Here is an 18334-nt window from a genome sequence, read left to right as displayed (position 1 = left end):
TATTTTGATATTTTATTGTTACAGTTATATCTAACTATCATACTATGTGGCTAAGAATAATATGATTATTTTTTTCAACCTTGTCTCATGTCTCTCTTTCAATTATATGAGTTGGGCAGTATTAAAAACAAGAGAGCCATGGTATCATCTACCATCAATTCTGAAATACTAATTTAAAAATACCTACTTTAGCTATCAATAAACTAGTAAGCGATAAGTTGAAAGTGGTAGTTTCTTCAAAAGTTTGTTAGCATTGCACATTAAGGATAATACACTGGTTTTGTTCACTATTGTCTGTGTGGTTTGAACTTGAATGTTAAATGTAGCTATGAGAACAGATTGAAATGGACCTTAATCACATTTGTGAATTTCCGGGAACTTGACTTACAAATAACACCTTCTTGGTAAAGAAGGTTATGGCCTAAAGTAGTGCTGGACATCTGTAGATCTTGGTACATAGTTGAATAATTTACTTGTAAGTGATAATGCTGCTGGTCAAATGAGCAGTAATTTGTTAATTTAAAACATACTTAGTCTTGCTTTTAATATAAGTCATATACAATTCATGTTTATAGGTTGCATTTAGGATAGTTACTTTTTTTTTTTTTTTTTTTTTTTTTTGGTACGCGGGCCTCTCACTGTTGCGGCCTCTCCCATTGCGGAGCACAGGCTCCGGACGCGCAGGCTCATGGGCCCAGCCGCTCCACGGCATGTGGTATCTTCCCGGACCGGGGCACGAAGCCGTGTCCCCTGCATCGACAGGCGGACTCTCAACCACTGCACCACCAGGGAAGCCCCATGGATAGTTACTTTTTTATTCAACATTTTTCTGTTAATTTCCTTTGTTGGTAGAGGAAAAACAAATCTAACTTTTGCTTGCCGGAAGAATCTAGGGTTTTGTCTCTCAATATAAAACTGTCCACGTGTCCGAAGTAGCAGAGTTTTGCTGAAGAAATCACTCTTTAATCAAGAAGGTGCAGTCTGGCCTTTCCTTGAAACAATAGATAAGTAAAAAATAATTGAGTAGAATAGCATGAGCAACATATTTACATAAGATTTTAATCCACAAGTCAGACTAAATCATGATCAGCTCTACTATTTAAGTGGGACAATCGTTTCCTGCAAACTGGGAAATTACTCAGGGAAGGATAAATAGAATGGAGGTTCCTCCCATGTGACCCTCTGCCAGTTTCATGTTTATTCCTCCATCTTTATACTTGCACAGTCTAACACATTTATCCTTCCTACAGGAGTTACTCTGATATGCATTAGACATTAATATGTACATCTGAATGAAGAGTCAGGTTCCAAATTCTAATAAAAACCACTTGTAAAGAATTTCTTCCCGAATTCAAATCTTTAAAACAGCCACAACAGATTAGATTATTTTTAAGGCATGTAAGTTGTGTTTTATTGCTTCTTTTTAAATGTTCAAAATTTACTTCATTAGTTATTTTATAGTGTGTCCTTAATGAATACATTCATATCAGACGAAAGGGAATGAAGCCCGTCACTGAGAAGGCTTTCTAATGAGCCATAGAGAACTGAAATAACTACATATGCATTCCACAAATGGATCATTAATTGGAAAAAGAACCAAAGTGTGAAGATATAATCCTATAGGATGGAACTTAAAACGGGGATATGTTTTAAGGCTTTAGAATTTTTGATTCACTTGTGTGGAGGAAAAAGTGAATGAAAATTCATTTTTCCCTCTAAAATAAAGGTCTTAATATTAAACCATTGTTGTAACCTAATTTTGAGAAAGAAATAATTTTTGAGGTTTTGGTTAATTTAACAAGAACTCTTGTCTTGATCTGATACTTTTTTCCTTGGTTATTTAAGTAGCATGTTTCATGACACTGGTGGCTCTTCTCTCCCACTGCTGGTGCCGCAAGGACAGCTCAAGATGGAACATACTGACCTTAGGAGAAATAAGGACAACTCCAGGCTGCTGTGCCCACTAGAACAAACCTGCTAAGAAGAAGGACCTTCTGTGAACAGGTAATTTATCCTCCACAGGCACAAGGGACAGAGCACGGCTGGGTGGGTGTATTAAGTCAAACCATGCTGCCACCAGCCACCACCAGCTTCCATGGGCCCTGGGAAGAGTAGCCTGGGCTGGGCAAATAGCACTTCTTCCCAGCCCACCAATCCTATCGAGTGTCCTTACTGCCGCCCCTGGTACTTCTGCTCACCTATGGGGGCTTTCGTCCCCAGCCCCCAGAGGGCCTACCAGTTGCTTTGCTCAGGGCAGCCCTCAACAAACAGATGACTCCCACCCCCACAGCTGGGGCTACCTCCAGTCTTCCCCTGTGACTCGTTTCAGAGAAACACAACCTCTCTCTGCTTTGTGAAAACAAACAAAAAAACCCCAAAACCCCAAATGCATATGTGAGTGAAAAGGGGAGTTACTGATATTTACAGTTGGACCACAGTCATAAACCTGGTCTGTCCTGGACTCATTAGAATATATGGCTGTATTAGAGTTCACCAGGGTTCTTTACATATACATTATATACAAAAAGATTTATTATGAAGTATTGACTCATGCGATTATGATCACAGAGGTTGGAAAATCAGTAGAGCCCATGTCCCAGTTCGAGTCCACAGGCTGGAAGCTGCTGTAGAACCATGGAGAGCTGAGATCCCAGTTCGAAAGTCTTCAGGCAGGAGAATTCTCTCTTACTCTGGGAGGACCTGCTTTTTTGTTCTATTTAGACCTTCAACTGACTGGATGAGGCCACTCATGTCATGGAGGGCCATATGCATTAGTTAGTCTACCAATTTAAATGCTAATCTATTCAAAGACATCTCATAGAAACACCCAGATCATGTATGACCAAATATCTGGGCACCCTGTGGCCCAGTCAAGTTGACACATAAAATTAGTAATTGCAGTGGCCACCCAGCTGACTTCAAAGCAGCAGGTAATTTTCTGTCTCATGTTGAACCTCTGTCCAATGTGATTTACACAGTATTTTCTTTTACCTTTACTGGAATGAATCTAGTCTCTGCTTGTTCTATACTTGCTCTTAGCTTGGGTCAGAACCTCCCTGGCTCCAACCCCATCATGTTTATTTACCTCTCTCTTGTATGTATTTACTTTTATCATGTCAATTTAAAACGGTGATTTACAAACGATGTTCTGTGAAGGAGTGTGGTGTGGGGGTGGGTAGATAGAGGACTCGAGGCAACAGATAGTTTGTCAAGCATCACATTTGTTTCACCTGTTGTAGCTCTGTTTTGTTGTTGTTTTACTGGTATTTCTTTGGAGTAAGCTTTTATCTGAAGACAGATTAGATGACTAAAATTTATTTGAAAATCACTTTATATTTACCTTAATGAGTCTATAATTTTGTATCAGAGAATCTATGAAACTGCTGAAATTGTATGTAATAATTTTTTTCTTCATACAGATGTATCTTTCTGAGGCGAGGGCACACACATTTCTCATTTATTTAAAGAGGCTTGTAACTCTCAACAAATTAATCACCAATGGTCAAATCTTATGTGTGACATCTTGTATTTTCAAGAAGGGATATGAGTTAGAAATTGCATACAAGGGCTTTGAAAGTATGGATATCTAATAAATCATCTCTTTTGTTTCCATTGGCTCACTAATAAAATGATACTGAAATTATGCAAGGATTCATCAGCACCAGAAAACAAAAGAGAAAAAAAATGCTTTTCCAATCCACATTTAGCTGTTGTCTGTCCTGCCTTCTTGGTGGGGTGGCATATTTGATATATGGAGAAGTAAATATCTTCCTGCTCAACAGCCTTCTCTGAAACTTGGCTAAATAGAAAAATCATCAAGTCAGACCAAGTTTAAACAGAAACATTTTCAGTTTTCTATTGTTGCATAGCAAACATTCCCAATGCTTTAGTGGCTTCAGATAACAGCACTTATTATTTCTCATTGTTCTTTTCGTTGGCTGGGTGGTTCATTACACCACGTATTGTCAACTCTTTTTAGTTGGGAGCTTGGCCAGGCCACCTGGGTTCTCCATGTGGTGCCTTATCTTCCAAAGTATTTCCATGTATCCTCTCTCTTCAGGAAAATAACCTGGGATTCCTAAGTTTAGCAGATGTATCCGTACATATAAAAATAGAAAAATTCATACCTTAAAACCTTTATTATTAAAGTAGGAAGAAAGAAAATATAATAATTAAGAGTTCCATTCAAAATATATATATTTAAATCCAGAAAATAAAAATTAAGGAAAATATAGGCATACATAATAAGGCAAAAGAAAGAATTTAATAATCTGAAAAACTTTCACATGTGATAGATAAATATCAAAAACTGCTTCCTTGAAAACAGGTACGGAGGTTCCTCAAAAAACTAAAAAAAGAGTTGCCATGTGATCCAGCAATCCGGCTCCTGAGCACATATCTGGACAAAAGTGTAATTCAAAAAGATACTTGCACTCCTATGTTCATAGAAGGACTATTTGCAATAGCCAGGACATGGAAACAACCTATTTTTATGTCCATCGACACAAAAATGGATAAAGAAGATGTGGGGTATATATATATATATATATATATATATATATATATACACACAATGGAATATTACTCAGCCATAAAAAGGAATGAAATAAAGCCATTTGCAGCAACATGGGTGGACCTAGAGATTATCACAATAAGTCAGTGAAAAAAGAGAAAGACAAATACCATATGATATCACTTATATGTGGAATCTAAAATGTGACACAGATGAACCTATCTATGAAACAGAAGCAGACTCACAGACATAGACAACAGACTTGTGGTTGCCAAGGGGGAAGGGAGGTGGGGAGGGATGGACTGGGAGTTTGGGGTTAGCATATGCAAACTATTATATATAGACTGGGTAAACAACAAGGTCCTAGTGTATAGCACAGAAAATTATATTCAATATCCTGTGATAAACCTTAATGGAAAAGAATATAAAAAAGGAATGTATATATATATATAACTGAATCACTTTGCTGTACAGCAGAAATTAACACAACATTGTAAATCAACTATATACTTCAATTAAAAATAAAGAAGAGGAAATCAACACATACAGAAAGAAGACCATGTAGAGACAGGGAGAAGACAGCCATCTACAAGCAAAGGAGAGAGGTCTCAGAAGAAACTAACTCTGCTGACACCTTGCTATCAGACTTCTAGCTTCCAGAAATGTGAGAAAGTAAATTTATGCCATTTAAACCAAAAAGAAAAAACCCAAAACCAAAACATGTGATTGGTATGGCACATTGGCAAAATGTGATTGCACATTTGCCTAAATAAAAATTTAAAATCTTTGTAAGTCAACGTATTATAAATAAAAGTTTAAATATGTTTCAGTTATGCAAAGTGAGTTAAGTTCTAGAGATATGCTGAGCAACATTATAATTAACAATGTTTTATTGTACACCTAAAGATTTGTTGAAAGTGTAGATCTCATGTTAAATATTCTTACTATAATAAAAAGCAACTTGATAAGGTGTTTTTAAAAAAAAAAACCCAAAAAGGGAATACATATTCTCATTAAATAAAGAACCCTTACAAAAAATAATGAAAGGAGTAATAAAAACATAAATAACAAAAACATGAATAGGACATGAACCAACAGAACAATACAAAATTAAATTAAAAATGTGAGTTGTTTAACCTCATAATTAAAGAAAATTTATACATTTTTCATTTTAAAATATGAAGTGACACAACAAAAGTACAAGTGACACAACATATGTATAGAGCAAAATATTTTAAATGATAATATCATTTGATCCAGTAATTTTTCTCCTATAATTAACTCTAAGTAAATAATCATGGATGTGAATTAGAGCATTAGTATTTAATAGCAAACATAAAATATAAACAACCCACATTTACAACATAGAATAATATTGAAAGACCTTAAATCTATATGATGGCAATAATATTCAGGGTGATTAATACTATGTGATTAAGTAGTATATAAAATATTATGCATAATGTAATCCCAGTAGAAAAAATCTTAGAATATATATACCAAAATATTAATAATGTTTATTTCTTATTTGTTTCATTATAATTGATTTTTATTTCTCTTTTTAGTGTGATTATCTGTTATTTTCCAAAAGTTTTTAATAATTGTTTTATTTTTGTAATCAGAAGAAAGTTATCCAGTTACTAAATATTATACACAAAAGGTGACCGAATAAGACTAAACATTCTGCTTGCATACACGTATGTGAACACACACACACACACAAACACACATATCTCCCAGAGTGTAGACCTCTTTGCTTTGCAGCATCAGCTCTTACAGCATTAACTGAATCAATAAGTTTCCAGAGCTATGGCATCTATGGCACAGGTAAAACATTTGGACAATTCTCAACCTGTATTCCCCAACCACATGAGGCAATGAAGACACTTTTGACTACGTGGTTAAAAGGGATTTGTTCTGCTCTGGGCAAAACTGCTATCTGAGGAATTTTCTTCAGGTCCAGACCTGACAGTTCTCAAGTATTCAGAATTCTATTGGCCTAAAAGATAGTTATTTTTTCACTGGCCCTTCAGTTACTCCTTGAGAACTCTACTAACGATTGATATAAGATTTACAATTTAATATAAGTCAAGAAGAAAGCATCGCTATGTCTGCTTAATATTTACTTATTCATTGATCCTCCTTGTTCTTTCCTTCCTTCCTTCCTCATTCCCTCTCTCTCTCCATTCTTCTTTTTTTTTCCTTCCTTTTTCTCTTCCACCATCGCCTCTTCTTCTTCCCTCAAGTATCTACCATGCGCCAGGTGTAACACTTTAGTTTTGGCCAGTGATAATCAAACCTCTTTACTTGTCTTCTATGAGCTCAGAGTTACTTGGGGGGATATTAGTAAATAAATTAAATTTGCCATTGAAGTGTTTTGTGTTTTCAGAAATTTTATGAAATAATACTTGCAAGGGCTAAATTGAATAATCCTCATAAAGATTTAGTGAGAAAGATGGTGAGAAGCTTAAATATTTTGATAGAATACCTCAAGTCAGGCAACTTGCCTCACTATATGACAACCCTATTACTATGGAACAAAATCTCTTGGTGAAACGATCAATTTGAAAATTATATTCTATCAAACTGGGATCTTTTTTTCTCCAATATCCTGCTATAGACTGAATGTTTGCATTCCCTTAAAATTCATATGCTGAAACCCAATCCCCAATGTGATGGTTTTAGGAGATGGGAGTTTTGGGAGGTGATTAGGTCTTTGGGACAGAGACCTCATGAGTGGGATTAGTTTCCTTATAAAAGAGATCCTGGAAAGATCCCTTGATCCTTCCCCCATGGGAGGTTATAGCAAAAAGACAGCCACATGAGGAAGTGGGTTTTCACCAGACACTGAATTTGCCAGTACCTTGATCTTGGACTTCCCAGCTTCCAGACTGTGAGAAATAAACTTCTGTCATCTAGAAACTGCCAAATCTATAGTATTTTATTATAACAGTTCAAAAAAACTAAGACATATCCCTTGAAAGTGTTTTCCAGCATATCCTGACCAGGAATAAACTTTTCTTCTAATTCGCTATTAACTATGTATAGAGGCATCTCCCAGCCCCAATCTCGAACACCTGCAAACTGTTATTTTATTCTCACTGTGTTCTCAAATGTCATCCTTCACAAAATACCTGGATTTTCTACGGTGGTTAGAAAAGTAAACTTGAACTTTGCCCTGTTTTCCTCTGCTTCCCACTATTAATCTCTTTTACCATCTTTTATTTCTTAAGATTCTGGATGTGAATACATTGACTTGTGAGTTGGGATGAAAAAGTGAAACAAGATTTCAATTTGTGTGTGGGAATTTTCCCCTAGAGATTAAAAAAGTCAAGGTCATGCTACTGTTCAAAGTTCAGATAGTAATCCACTCATGAATGAAAGATAACACAGTATTGGTAGACAGGATTCAAGTAGAAGAATGTTCTGATTTATTAAACTTGTCTTTCTAAGTAAGATAAAGTAGTTGAGCTAATAGACAATGCAAGTCTTTTCTTCCTGGGTCTCCAAAGGAAATAATTCTGCAATAAGAGCTTTGGGAGACAGAGAACTATAAAAACAGGTTCCGCTCTGATGGACAGACATTGGGAAAGGGACTATATAATTTTGTACATTGACTGAGGCTAATTCAAAATAGTGGTAATTGCTCTTCTGCTTCCAGTCATGGTGATGCCTGAGACTCAGTGCAATTCCACTGAATCTCCCCCCAGAAGTGAGAGTTCTGGAAGCTGAACTAGGTTCCAGGAGGAGCAATGATCTGGACTCTAGCTGTGCACTACATTCATCCCAGCGTGTCTTGGAGCCAGGGCTAGGAAAGCAGAGAAGGCAGGCACTGGCATCACTTCTATCTATTACTTTTTATCAATGTTTCCTATAAATTAACTTTTGCTCTTAAGGGTTGCTTAATTTATTTAATTGTGCAGAGGGTCAAGGGAGAGTTGACATGGGTTATAGAACAATGTTAATAGCTTAAAATGTTTCATATGGTTCCCTTTTGACCTTCTGAGCCTTCCTTCACTAGTGTTTACCTAAGTAGTCATGAAGCCAGGAAGAGATTTCAGGTCCTGATATCCAATAGGAGTTTTTTTGCATCTATATTTGCCTTGCAAGCCAGGCTATTGTTAGATGAATGTTTAAGGTTCCTATCCTTTTAAGCATGGGAGAAATCTTGTATGGTAACCTTGATCATTGTGTTTTAAAAAGGGGAAATTTTGATAAGTAGAAGAGGAAGAAGAAAAGGGGAAAGCTCCCATTCCCAGTCTTGACGGATGGTGGGAAGGAGACAGATGAAAGAGGCATAGTAGCATGTAAAGGGGTCAAATGCAGGGGCCTCAATTTCTATTCTTCAGACTTCAATCCAGAGTGGTAGTGTGTCAGATAAATAAGGGTATCACCAAGTACAGAGGGGCAGGTCTTCTTTATGCTCTTGTTTGTGACTCTGGGAAGAAGCTAGATTTGCACTTTGCAGACTGACCTAGGCCACATCACTGAACACTTGCCTGGGGAAAGCTTGACAGAAAGCACTGGGCCAGCAAGCATGGCTCTTCAACAGTGGCCATAGGATCGGGTGTCTGTGCTAGAAAGTAGTAGGATCAAAGTTAGACCTTAGAACTATCTTCACTAACACCAGGAGGTAAAGTGAGACCTTCTGTGCCTGAACCCTGAGCAGAAACATGGGTCCAAAAAATGATACAAATAAACTTATTTACAAAACAGAAACAGACTTACAGATAGAGAAAACAAATTTACAGTTACCAAAGGGGAAACGTGGCAGGGAGGGACAAATCAGGAGTTTAGGATTAACATACACACACTGCTATATACAAGGTAGATAACCAACAAGGACCTACTGTACAGCACAGGGAACTCTACTCAATATTCTGTGATAACCTACACGAGAAAAGAATCTGAAATATATGTATAACTGTATCACTTTGCTATACACCTGAAACTAACACAACATTGTGAATCAACTATACTCCAATAAAATTGCTTTTAAAAAGAAGCATGGGTCCAACCAAAGAAGAATGAACTAAAAGTTTACCAAGAGTTGACGTCTTAGAGGAGCCTGACAATAGGTTGGTAAGGAGTCTGCATTTAAGACTCATAAATTGCTCCCCTCTGCCTCCGTCCAGAGTGTGTGAGCAGTGAAACTGCAGGGAAGAAGCAGGAGAGAAGCAGCTGCAGGGACGTTATCTGTGAGACTGAGCATTTTTATCTAAAAGAATGAACATATCCTGAAGGGCACTTTTTTGATATTAGACTAAACTTTAGGTTAGACTATTTACTCAACAGAAACAATGGGAGACACAGTAGGAAGAATAGATTTGTTATAGAAAAACTAATATACTACATATATAAAAAAGCTTGTTATATAACAAACTTTTAGTTCTTTAGGTTACAGCATGAATAAAAATTGGTGACTGCTTTTTAGATGTAAATTATTGAAGTTAGCCCACAGCTGCCATTTTGAAAAATCGTCTACTTTCTCTTTCAACTTAAAAAATTAAATTCTGATTAAAGTCGAGACAGTTCAAGATATTGAACTGTCTTTTCCTTTGTTCCTTCATTTTTTCCTCATACCTCAACCTGACCCCCTTATGCACTCTCCCATCTTCTCCTTCCAAGATTTTTAGACCTGAATTATGGGAAACCAGGTTTTCAAGATCACAAGGCTTGGCTTGATGAAATTCCATTCAAAGGATGCCAACTGTTGTGAACCTACTATGTTCATATCTTTTTTTTTTTTTTTGTACGCGGGCCTCTCACTGTTGTGGCCTCTCCCGTTGCGGAGCACAGGCTCAGCGGACATGGCTTATGGGCCCAGCCACTCCGCGGCATGTGTGATCTTCCCAGACCAGGGCATGAACCTGTGTCCCCTGCATTGGCAGGCGGACTCTCAACCACTGCGCCACCAGGGAAACCCTAAGTTCATATCTTTTAAAATTCTTAAAACATGGGTGCAGGTATTCACATCTGCATTTCTGCATTTGGATCTGCAATTCACTTTTTAAAAAAAAAAATGTTTTTAAGACAAGTGGTAAGAAATATTGTTACCTGTCTGAAGTTGTAAAGACCTACTGGTTTTAAAATACTTGTAGCAGTGAGAAAGGTTTGTCATTCAGACAATCTGCATCTAGATTTTGCTTCCCCCTTTTTTGTGTCTAATTCTGTGTGGTTCTCTACTATAAAAAACAAATTTGCCTCTCTAGGTCATGTTTTTTGTTCTGAGATATGCATGTGTTTTGTGGATTCTGTGAATGCAGTGCAATTGCATGCATGTGCTGTATTTTTTCTGGTGAAGATTCATATTTTTCATGAGATTTTTAAAGAGGAATGAGAGTGAACAAATTTGAGAATTCTTGTTCTATCTTTTTATGTCAGTTTTATTTGTCTCATCAACTCCTCATTTCCCCCATTCTCTTCACTCCCTTCTTTCTCCTTCCATAATATGGGTAGGAAATATATCATTTTTTATGGCTTAGTAATATTTCATTGTATATACATACCACATCTTCTTTATCCATTCATCTTTTGAGGGACATTTAGGTTGCTCCCATGTCTTGTAAACGGTATTGAGTTGTTTGGCATTTTTTGATATTGAGCTGCATGAGCTGTTTGTATATTTTGGAGATTAATCCCTTGTTGGTTGTATCATTTGCAAATATTTTCTCCCACTCTGTGGGTTGTCTTTTCATTTTGTTTATGGTTTCCTGTGCTGTGCAAAAGCTTATAAGTTTAATTAGGTCCCATATGTTTACTTTTGTTTTTATTTTCATTACTCTAGAAGGTGGATCCAAAAAGATATTGCTGCTATTTATCTCAGAGAGTGTTCTGCCTATGTTTTCCTCTAAGAGTTATATAGTATCCAATCTTACATTTAGGGCTTTAATCAATTTTAAGTTTTTTTCTTTTTGTGTATGGTGTTGGAGAATGTTCTAATTTCTTTTTTTTACATGTAGCTGTCCAGTTTTCCCAGCATCACTTATTGTAAAGAGTGCCTTCTCTCCATTGTATACTCTAGCCTCCTTTGTCATAGATTAGGTGACCACAGGTGCATGGCCTTATTTCTGGGCTTTCTATCCTGTTCCATTGATCTATATTTCTGATGTGTGTGTGTGTGTGTGTGTGTGTGTGTGTATTTGTTTGCCAGTACCATACTGTTTTGATTACTGTAGCTTTGTAGTATAGTCTGAAGTCAGGGAGCCAGATTCCTCCAGCTCCGTTTTTCTTTCTCAAGATTGCTTTGGCTATTCAGGGTCTTTTGTGTTTCTATACAAATTAAAATTTTTTTTGTTCTATTTCTGTGAAAAATGTCATTGGTATTTTGATATGGATTGCATTGAATCTGTAGATTGCCTTGGGTAATATAGTCATAATAAAACTACCTAAGGAGGAAATATATCTTTATGAATATAGAAAAATTTTGCTTTCTGACTATAACATAAAGGAGAAAAAATGAGAAATTTTATATATCTTTTAAAGAAATAAAGTTGTTTTGTTATGTGTTCCTTGGTTTATTTTATTTAACTATAGGTCCTTAGCTATTTTAAAACAAACAAACAATAAAACCAAAATAAAACCAACAAAAAGAGCAACAAATACCCTTTGGATTCCTTTTGATTTTGAAAAGAAATATAAGAAATTAATTACTATTTTTATGAAATTCTTTTCCAAATGCAAACAACATTTTTTTGAATATTAGAATAATAATTTTAAAAAATTAAATTTTACTTAGAGGGGAATATGTATGTATCCTAAAATCTTACCACCCAGAATGAATCACAATGAGTCTTTTTAGAAAAAAATTCTTTAAGGTATCTTTCATATTAACAACAAATTTAAAATAAATGGGGTCACAATATAATTTATATTTTGTAATCTGTTTGTTTTTCCCATTGAAGAATACATCATGGTCATTTTCCACAAAAAGAGATCTAAACCATCATTTTCAATGCTTATGTAGGTTTTAATTTATATTCACATACCACAATTAATTTTATCTATGTCTTATTAAATGTACCTTAGTTTTTCCTAGTTGTTCACTTTTATAAATAATATATTCATCTGTGGCTTTTTTGTATGTATTTATATTTTTATTTTAGTTTTGAAAATTCATTAAGATGTATTTCAGACATACACAGATATATAAAGGAAAAGGTAGTGGACACCCATACACCTACTACTAAGTTCAAGACTTAAAAGAACACCAGAGAATTGGGTCGCCTAGATGTACTGACACTTCATATAGTTATGTAATTGACTACTTCAGATAAATTTCTAGAGACTGAATTTCAACATTAAAAGCACAGTGAAGTCATTCTTTTGAATGTATTTTATTTATTTGTACTTATTTATTCAATAAGTATTCAGTACCTGTTGAGTGCTGGAGACTACGCTTAGGCCAGGAATAAAGAGACAAAAGACACAAGGAGAAGATACTCTTGAGTCAAATAATTTATCAAATAATATGACAAGTAAAATATAGCATGAAAAGTGATGAAATATAACTAAGAATAGTATATAAAAGTAGCACAGGGAAGTTGACCTAACTGAATGGTCATAATAGATATGGAAGAGGAAGTGATTAGATTTGAATTAGTTAAGACACGAAGGTGAACGTGAATAACATTTCAAGTGTAGAGCATCATTTTCAATTCAAGAGTTGGTGCCATTGGGAAATTCAGGTCTGGCTGAAGCATGGAGTTCTTAGAATGGTGAAGGATGGAGGCATAGAAGAAGGCAGAATTTGAGTGTTAGTAATAGAGAAGAGTAGGTAGGACCACTGGTAGCATAAAATGAAAATTTTGTTTTAAAAAGTAGTAATTAACATGGTTGAAGACAGAAAAGGGAAATTTATAGAGGGAGAGACTGAGGACACTGGAAACCCATTAAACTAACTGATGGATGTTAGTATGTTTGCTGTTCTGTTTCTGTGTCATTACTTCTTAAATTTTAAACATTTCCTTTTGAAAGTCACTGTAATAAATATTCATTCCTTCAGCTCATATCTAGGATGTAGCTTGCAAAAAGAAGTTGTCTCCCTTTGATATCCCTTCCCTTCTAGCTGTGTGTGTCAGGAGGCAACACCAGGTGCCATGCTCCCTGTATAGACATTCTCTGTATTCATCTTGATTCTACAGAGCTCGGTGATGTGATTAGTGGGACTAGTAAAATTATTAGGTCTCTTTTCACTAAAAAATAAAGCATCCATGATCATCCTAAAGGAGTAAATTGGCACACAATAGCAAGTTGTTCATGTTATAGGCAATTTACTTTCAAGTTTTATCTAAAGGAATCATACTTCTTATGACAAGTTCTGTATAAAATGTCTTGCATTTCAGGATAATGTTGTTGACCACCAGTGAAGACAGTAAAAATTGAGAGTGTGTGCCAAATAATCTTCCATAATAGTAGACTCGTGCTCTCTTCGTTTGACCTTTGATTGCTTAGACGTTATGGGCTGCACTATACTGGAACAGCGTGAAACGTCCAGGACCTTCTGAGTCTTAGCAACTGCTTGAAGCTTTTTTTTTTTTTTTTTTTTGTAAATGCTGCTTATATTTTAATATAATATTATGGTGTATTCAAATTATCTTGATTATTTTATTTTTTAATTTTTATTATTTTTTAACATCTTTATTGGAGTATAATTGCTTTACGATAGTGTGTTACTTTCTGCTGTATAACAAAGTGAATCAGCTATACGTATACTTATAACCACATATTCCCTCCTTCTTGCATCTCCCTCCCACCCTCCCTATCCCACCCCTCTAGGTGGTCAAAAAGCACCGGAGCTGATCTGCCAGTGCTATGCAGATGCTTCCCACTAGCTATCTATTTTACATTTGGTAGTGTGTTTATGTCAATGCCACTCTCTCACTTCATCCCAGCTTCCCTTTCCCCTTCCCTGTGTCCTTAAGTCCATTCTCTACATCTGTGTCTTTATTCCTGTCCTGCCCTTAGGTTCTTCAGAACAATTTTTTTTTCTTTTTTAGATTCCATATATATATATATATATATATATATATATATATATATATATATATATGTATATATATATATATGTTAGCATATGGAGTTTGTTTTTTGACTCGCAACACTCTTGACAACTGTGCTTTGAACTTACAGCAGTAATGTTGGTTCATGTGGATAATGGAAGCAGTTTTCTGCCTCTGTGGTAGTAAATGGTCTTAAATGAACTTTGTTCAAACAATTTTTCCTTATAGAACCATTGACACTGTTTTTGACCTTGTACAGAACTCATTCTCCACTGCAGACATGGTCACTGCTGGTTAGAGAGATAAAATTACTTAGCTATCATACACGACTGGCATAACCTGAACCATGAAAATTGAAGAAAAGGAATTTTTAAAAAATCATTTTCTTTCCTTGCTTTGTAGAATTATTGTTTCCTCTATTTTTATGCTCGAGAACAGCTTGTTTTGAGATTCATATTACCCAAGTAATTGCTTTTCTAATTTCCTTTGGGGATTATTAAACTGCCTAATATACTAAATTGTTTAGTGTCATTTTTATATGTTTTGACTTTTAGGTATTTAGAATTCTAATGAGGGATTTCAGTTGCTCTAATTTACCCTGAAAATAAGTAAAACTAATTTTGAATTTTAAGCAGTGCTTACTTAAGAAATGAAATATTGCAATAAGTATAAAGCTTTAATTTCATGTTTTAAAAATTAATTTATTTGTTAAATGTATGTGTGTGTGCATATGTGTGTGCATATTTGTATTTAACAAAGGCTATGATAGTGACATACTTGAAATATTACAGAAAAATTCAGGAATTTGGAGGAAACATTTGAACCTATGGAACATTTAATTTTGTAGAAAAACCTTACATGAAACTAAGCAAACAGTAAACTCATTGAAAATGATAAAGTTAGAAGTAAAGTTGCTAAAAGGATCATTTTAAAGATCTAGGAGCATTGCTGGAATATTGTTCAGATATATTTTAGGAGCTCATTCTAATTAACTTCTTTATGAGGAAAATATTAAGATTTATATGCATTCAGATCTTTTCTTTTAAGTTATATTAAAAATTAACCTCAATTAGAAAATTTATTCTAAATATTATGTACCTCTCATATGCAAAGTACCATAATAGACATTCCAAGTAATATTTATTTTTTTTATTTCACAAATATATATTGAGCATTTATTGTGAGTCTTTGGAAGCTTTTCAGCAGGGTAAAAACTAAATCCCTTAAATTTATTAGGAAGGCCTGTGGTAAACTGGGGTGATTGATGGGAGAGTGAAATAAAACTGATTTAGAGGTAATTCAATAGCCAAAGAATGGAGTACAAAAGACCTAGATCAAAGTCATGGCAATGGGAATAAAAATAAAGAAATGGATTGAAAATTATTTTTTAAAAGTTGATTGAGTGTTTGTAAGTGAGATTGGTCAAAGAAAGAGAGAAACGAAAGAACATTCAAGAAGTTTAGTTTGTGTCATTAAATGAACAAAAATGAAATGGCTTGAAATAGTAAATCCAGAAGGGCAGATGGTCAGTAAAGAAAGACTAAGCCTTTGATTCTAAAAAATATGGAGGTGATGGTAGAGACTTCCAATCGAAGGTGTTGATTGGCATTTGGGGCTATGCAGAGGAGCAGGTAGATTAATATAATGGCCAGGGCATCATCTAACTGGATAGAGAAAGATATAGGGCAGGAAAATTGAAGTTTTTCTCCCAGGTTCCTATTGTTGAGATTGAAATAAATAAGTGAATTTTGAGTTAAACATCCTATATTCAAGAACTATATCATAACTATTAGCACATTGTGGTAAATATCTAGGAACTTAGTGAGGTGGTCAAGGTTTAGTACTTTATACACACACAAATGCTCATATACAAATAATCACATGAATTGGGCACCAATGACAAACCTTTCATTTTTCTATGATTTATTTTGGTATCTACTTATATCTCTGGAGTAGCATGATACAACTGCAGATATCAGGTGAAGTTTTATCCTACCTAGATGGCAAATTTTGTGCCCATCCTAGAGTTTAGGTTAAGCACTTGCCCTTTCTGGGCTTCTTGAGCTTATGTAGTAAAAATCGATTCACAAAAGAAGAAAAAAAATTCTTTTGCTTTTCTTGAGAGTGGAGCAAATGGAATTGTCTAAGTAGAGACTAAGTTCTTGGAGAGACTGGGAAGAGCTGGATGGAAAGGGATAGAGAAATGAGTATGTTTATATTAATTTCTCCAGAGGTGGGAGGGAAACTTCCCCAAGAATAGAGAAATGAGACCTCACTGCTCTGAGTAGATTTCTACAGAATAGGGAGTTGCAGCTATAAAATTACCTGTCAGAAGAGCTGCCTCATCCATGTCTCTTGATTGAATCCTCAGCTCAGGGCTATCTCAACTATGTTTGCTTTGGTAACCATGTCAACCAGACTCAGGGCATAGAGCCCTATTCTTTCTCGTCTCAATCTTATTGGGTTCATCATATTCCAGGGGTCCCCAGCAATGCAAAGACTAAATCACCCTAGTCTCCCCTTTAACAGAATGTAATGGTAATGATAAATTTCAGGAAAACAGTTGGAAAAGGAAATGAAAAAAGGGGCAAAATAAAGAAGAGTGATAGTCTTTGTGAGGAAGGGTGAGATTTAAAAATTAAAATCTGGCAAGAGCAATACCCAGAAGTCCTTACAACAAGCACCAAAAATATCTGTCACCTGGGTAAAAGGGTCTTTAAATGCTAAACTGGCTCTTAGGAAGAATATCCTTATCTTAGTATGGAATTAATGTCTGGAGCAGATTACTGGAAGAGGAATTCAGGGAGAGCAACCAAGATAGAAAGACAGAAGAGGTTTTAGTCTCTGATACGGAAGCAAGGAGTGATGTGGAAGCTGGGAACCAGTCTGAATCTTTAAAACTCCCAGTACATTGGCTTTCTTGCAAATTTTGAAGCAGCCATTAATTAGAGACCCAATATCTCTGTCTTCTGGATGTGTGCAAAAAAATGCTACAGTCGGGCTTCCCTGGTGGTGCAGTGGTTGAGAGTCCGCCTGCCGATGCAGGGGACATGGGTTCGTGCCCCGGTCCGGGAAGATCTCACATGCCGTGGAGCGGCTGGGCCTGTGGGCCATGGCCGCTGAGCCTGCGCGTCCGGAGCCTGTGCTCTGCAACGGGAGAGGTCACAAAAGTGAGAGGCCCGCTTACCGCAAAAAAAAAAAAAAAAAAAGCTACAGTACATATTAGAAGTTTTAGAATGAGTTAATAACGTTTGAATGGAGGAAAATTCTAATTAAGGTTTAGGAAGTTTCAGATAAATTTCTTCTGGCAGACATGTGTATGTAAACACTACTCCAGAACTCAGAGTCAGCTCTCTCTTTTGGTGAAGACACTACCCTTTTAATAACAATTAAGAGATTCATAGCTGAGTCTTTATTTTCTTTATGTATCTCTTCCTCTCATTAAGTGAAGCATGATGTAAAATGACAGTCTGAGGCTAGAAATCTTGTCTCCAGAAAACAGAAAAAATACTATCCACAAGATGTTTGTGCTGTCAGGATAACAGTGCCCTCCATGACAATGAATATTTGAGAGTTTGGTTGTTAGGGTCACATCATTGGGATTTCTTTTTATCCTTGCTAATATCTGACACTTCTGCTTCTCTGCAGCCACACTACCAGTTATAGATGTGGAGAGGAACACAGCATAGGAATTTTTGGAAGTGATTTCAAAAATTATCTCAATGACTTAATTATTTACTTTTAGAAGAAACTTCAGTGTAATTTTTAGAAATTGGTGGCTGTGGACTTCACCCACCAGCAGAATAGGCTACTTTCACTA

This window comes from Stenella coeruleoalba (assembly GCF_951394435.1).
Source record: "Stenella coeruleoalba genome assembly, chromosome: 17".
Lineage (NCBI taxonomy): Eukaryota > Metazoa > Chordata > Mammalia > Artiodactyla > Delphinidae > Stenella > Stenella coeruleoalba.
This window is presented reverse-complemented; position numbering follows the sequence as displayed.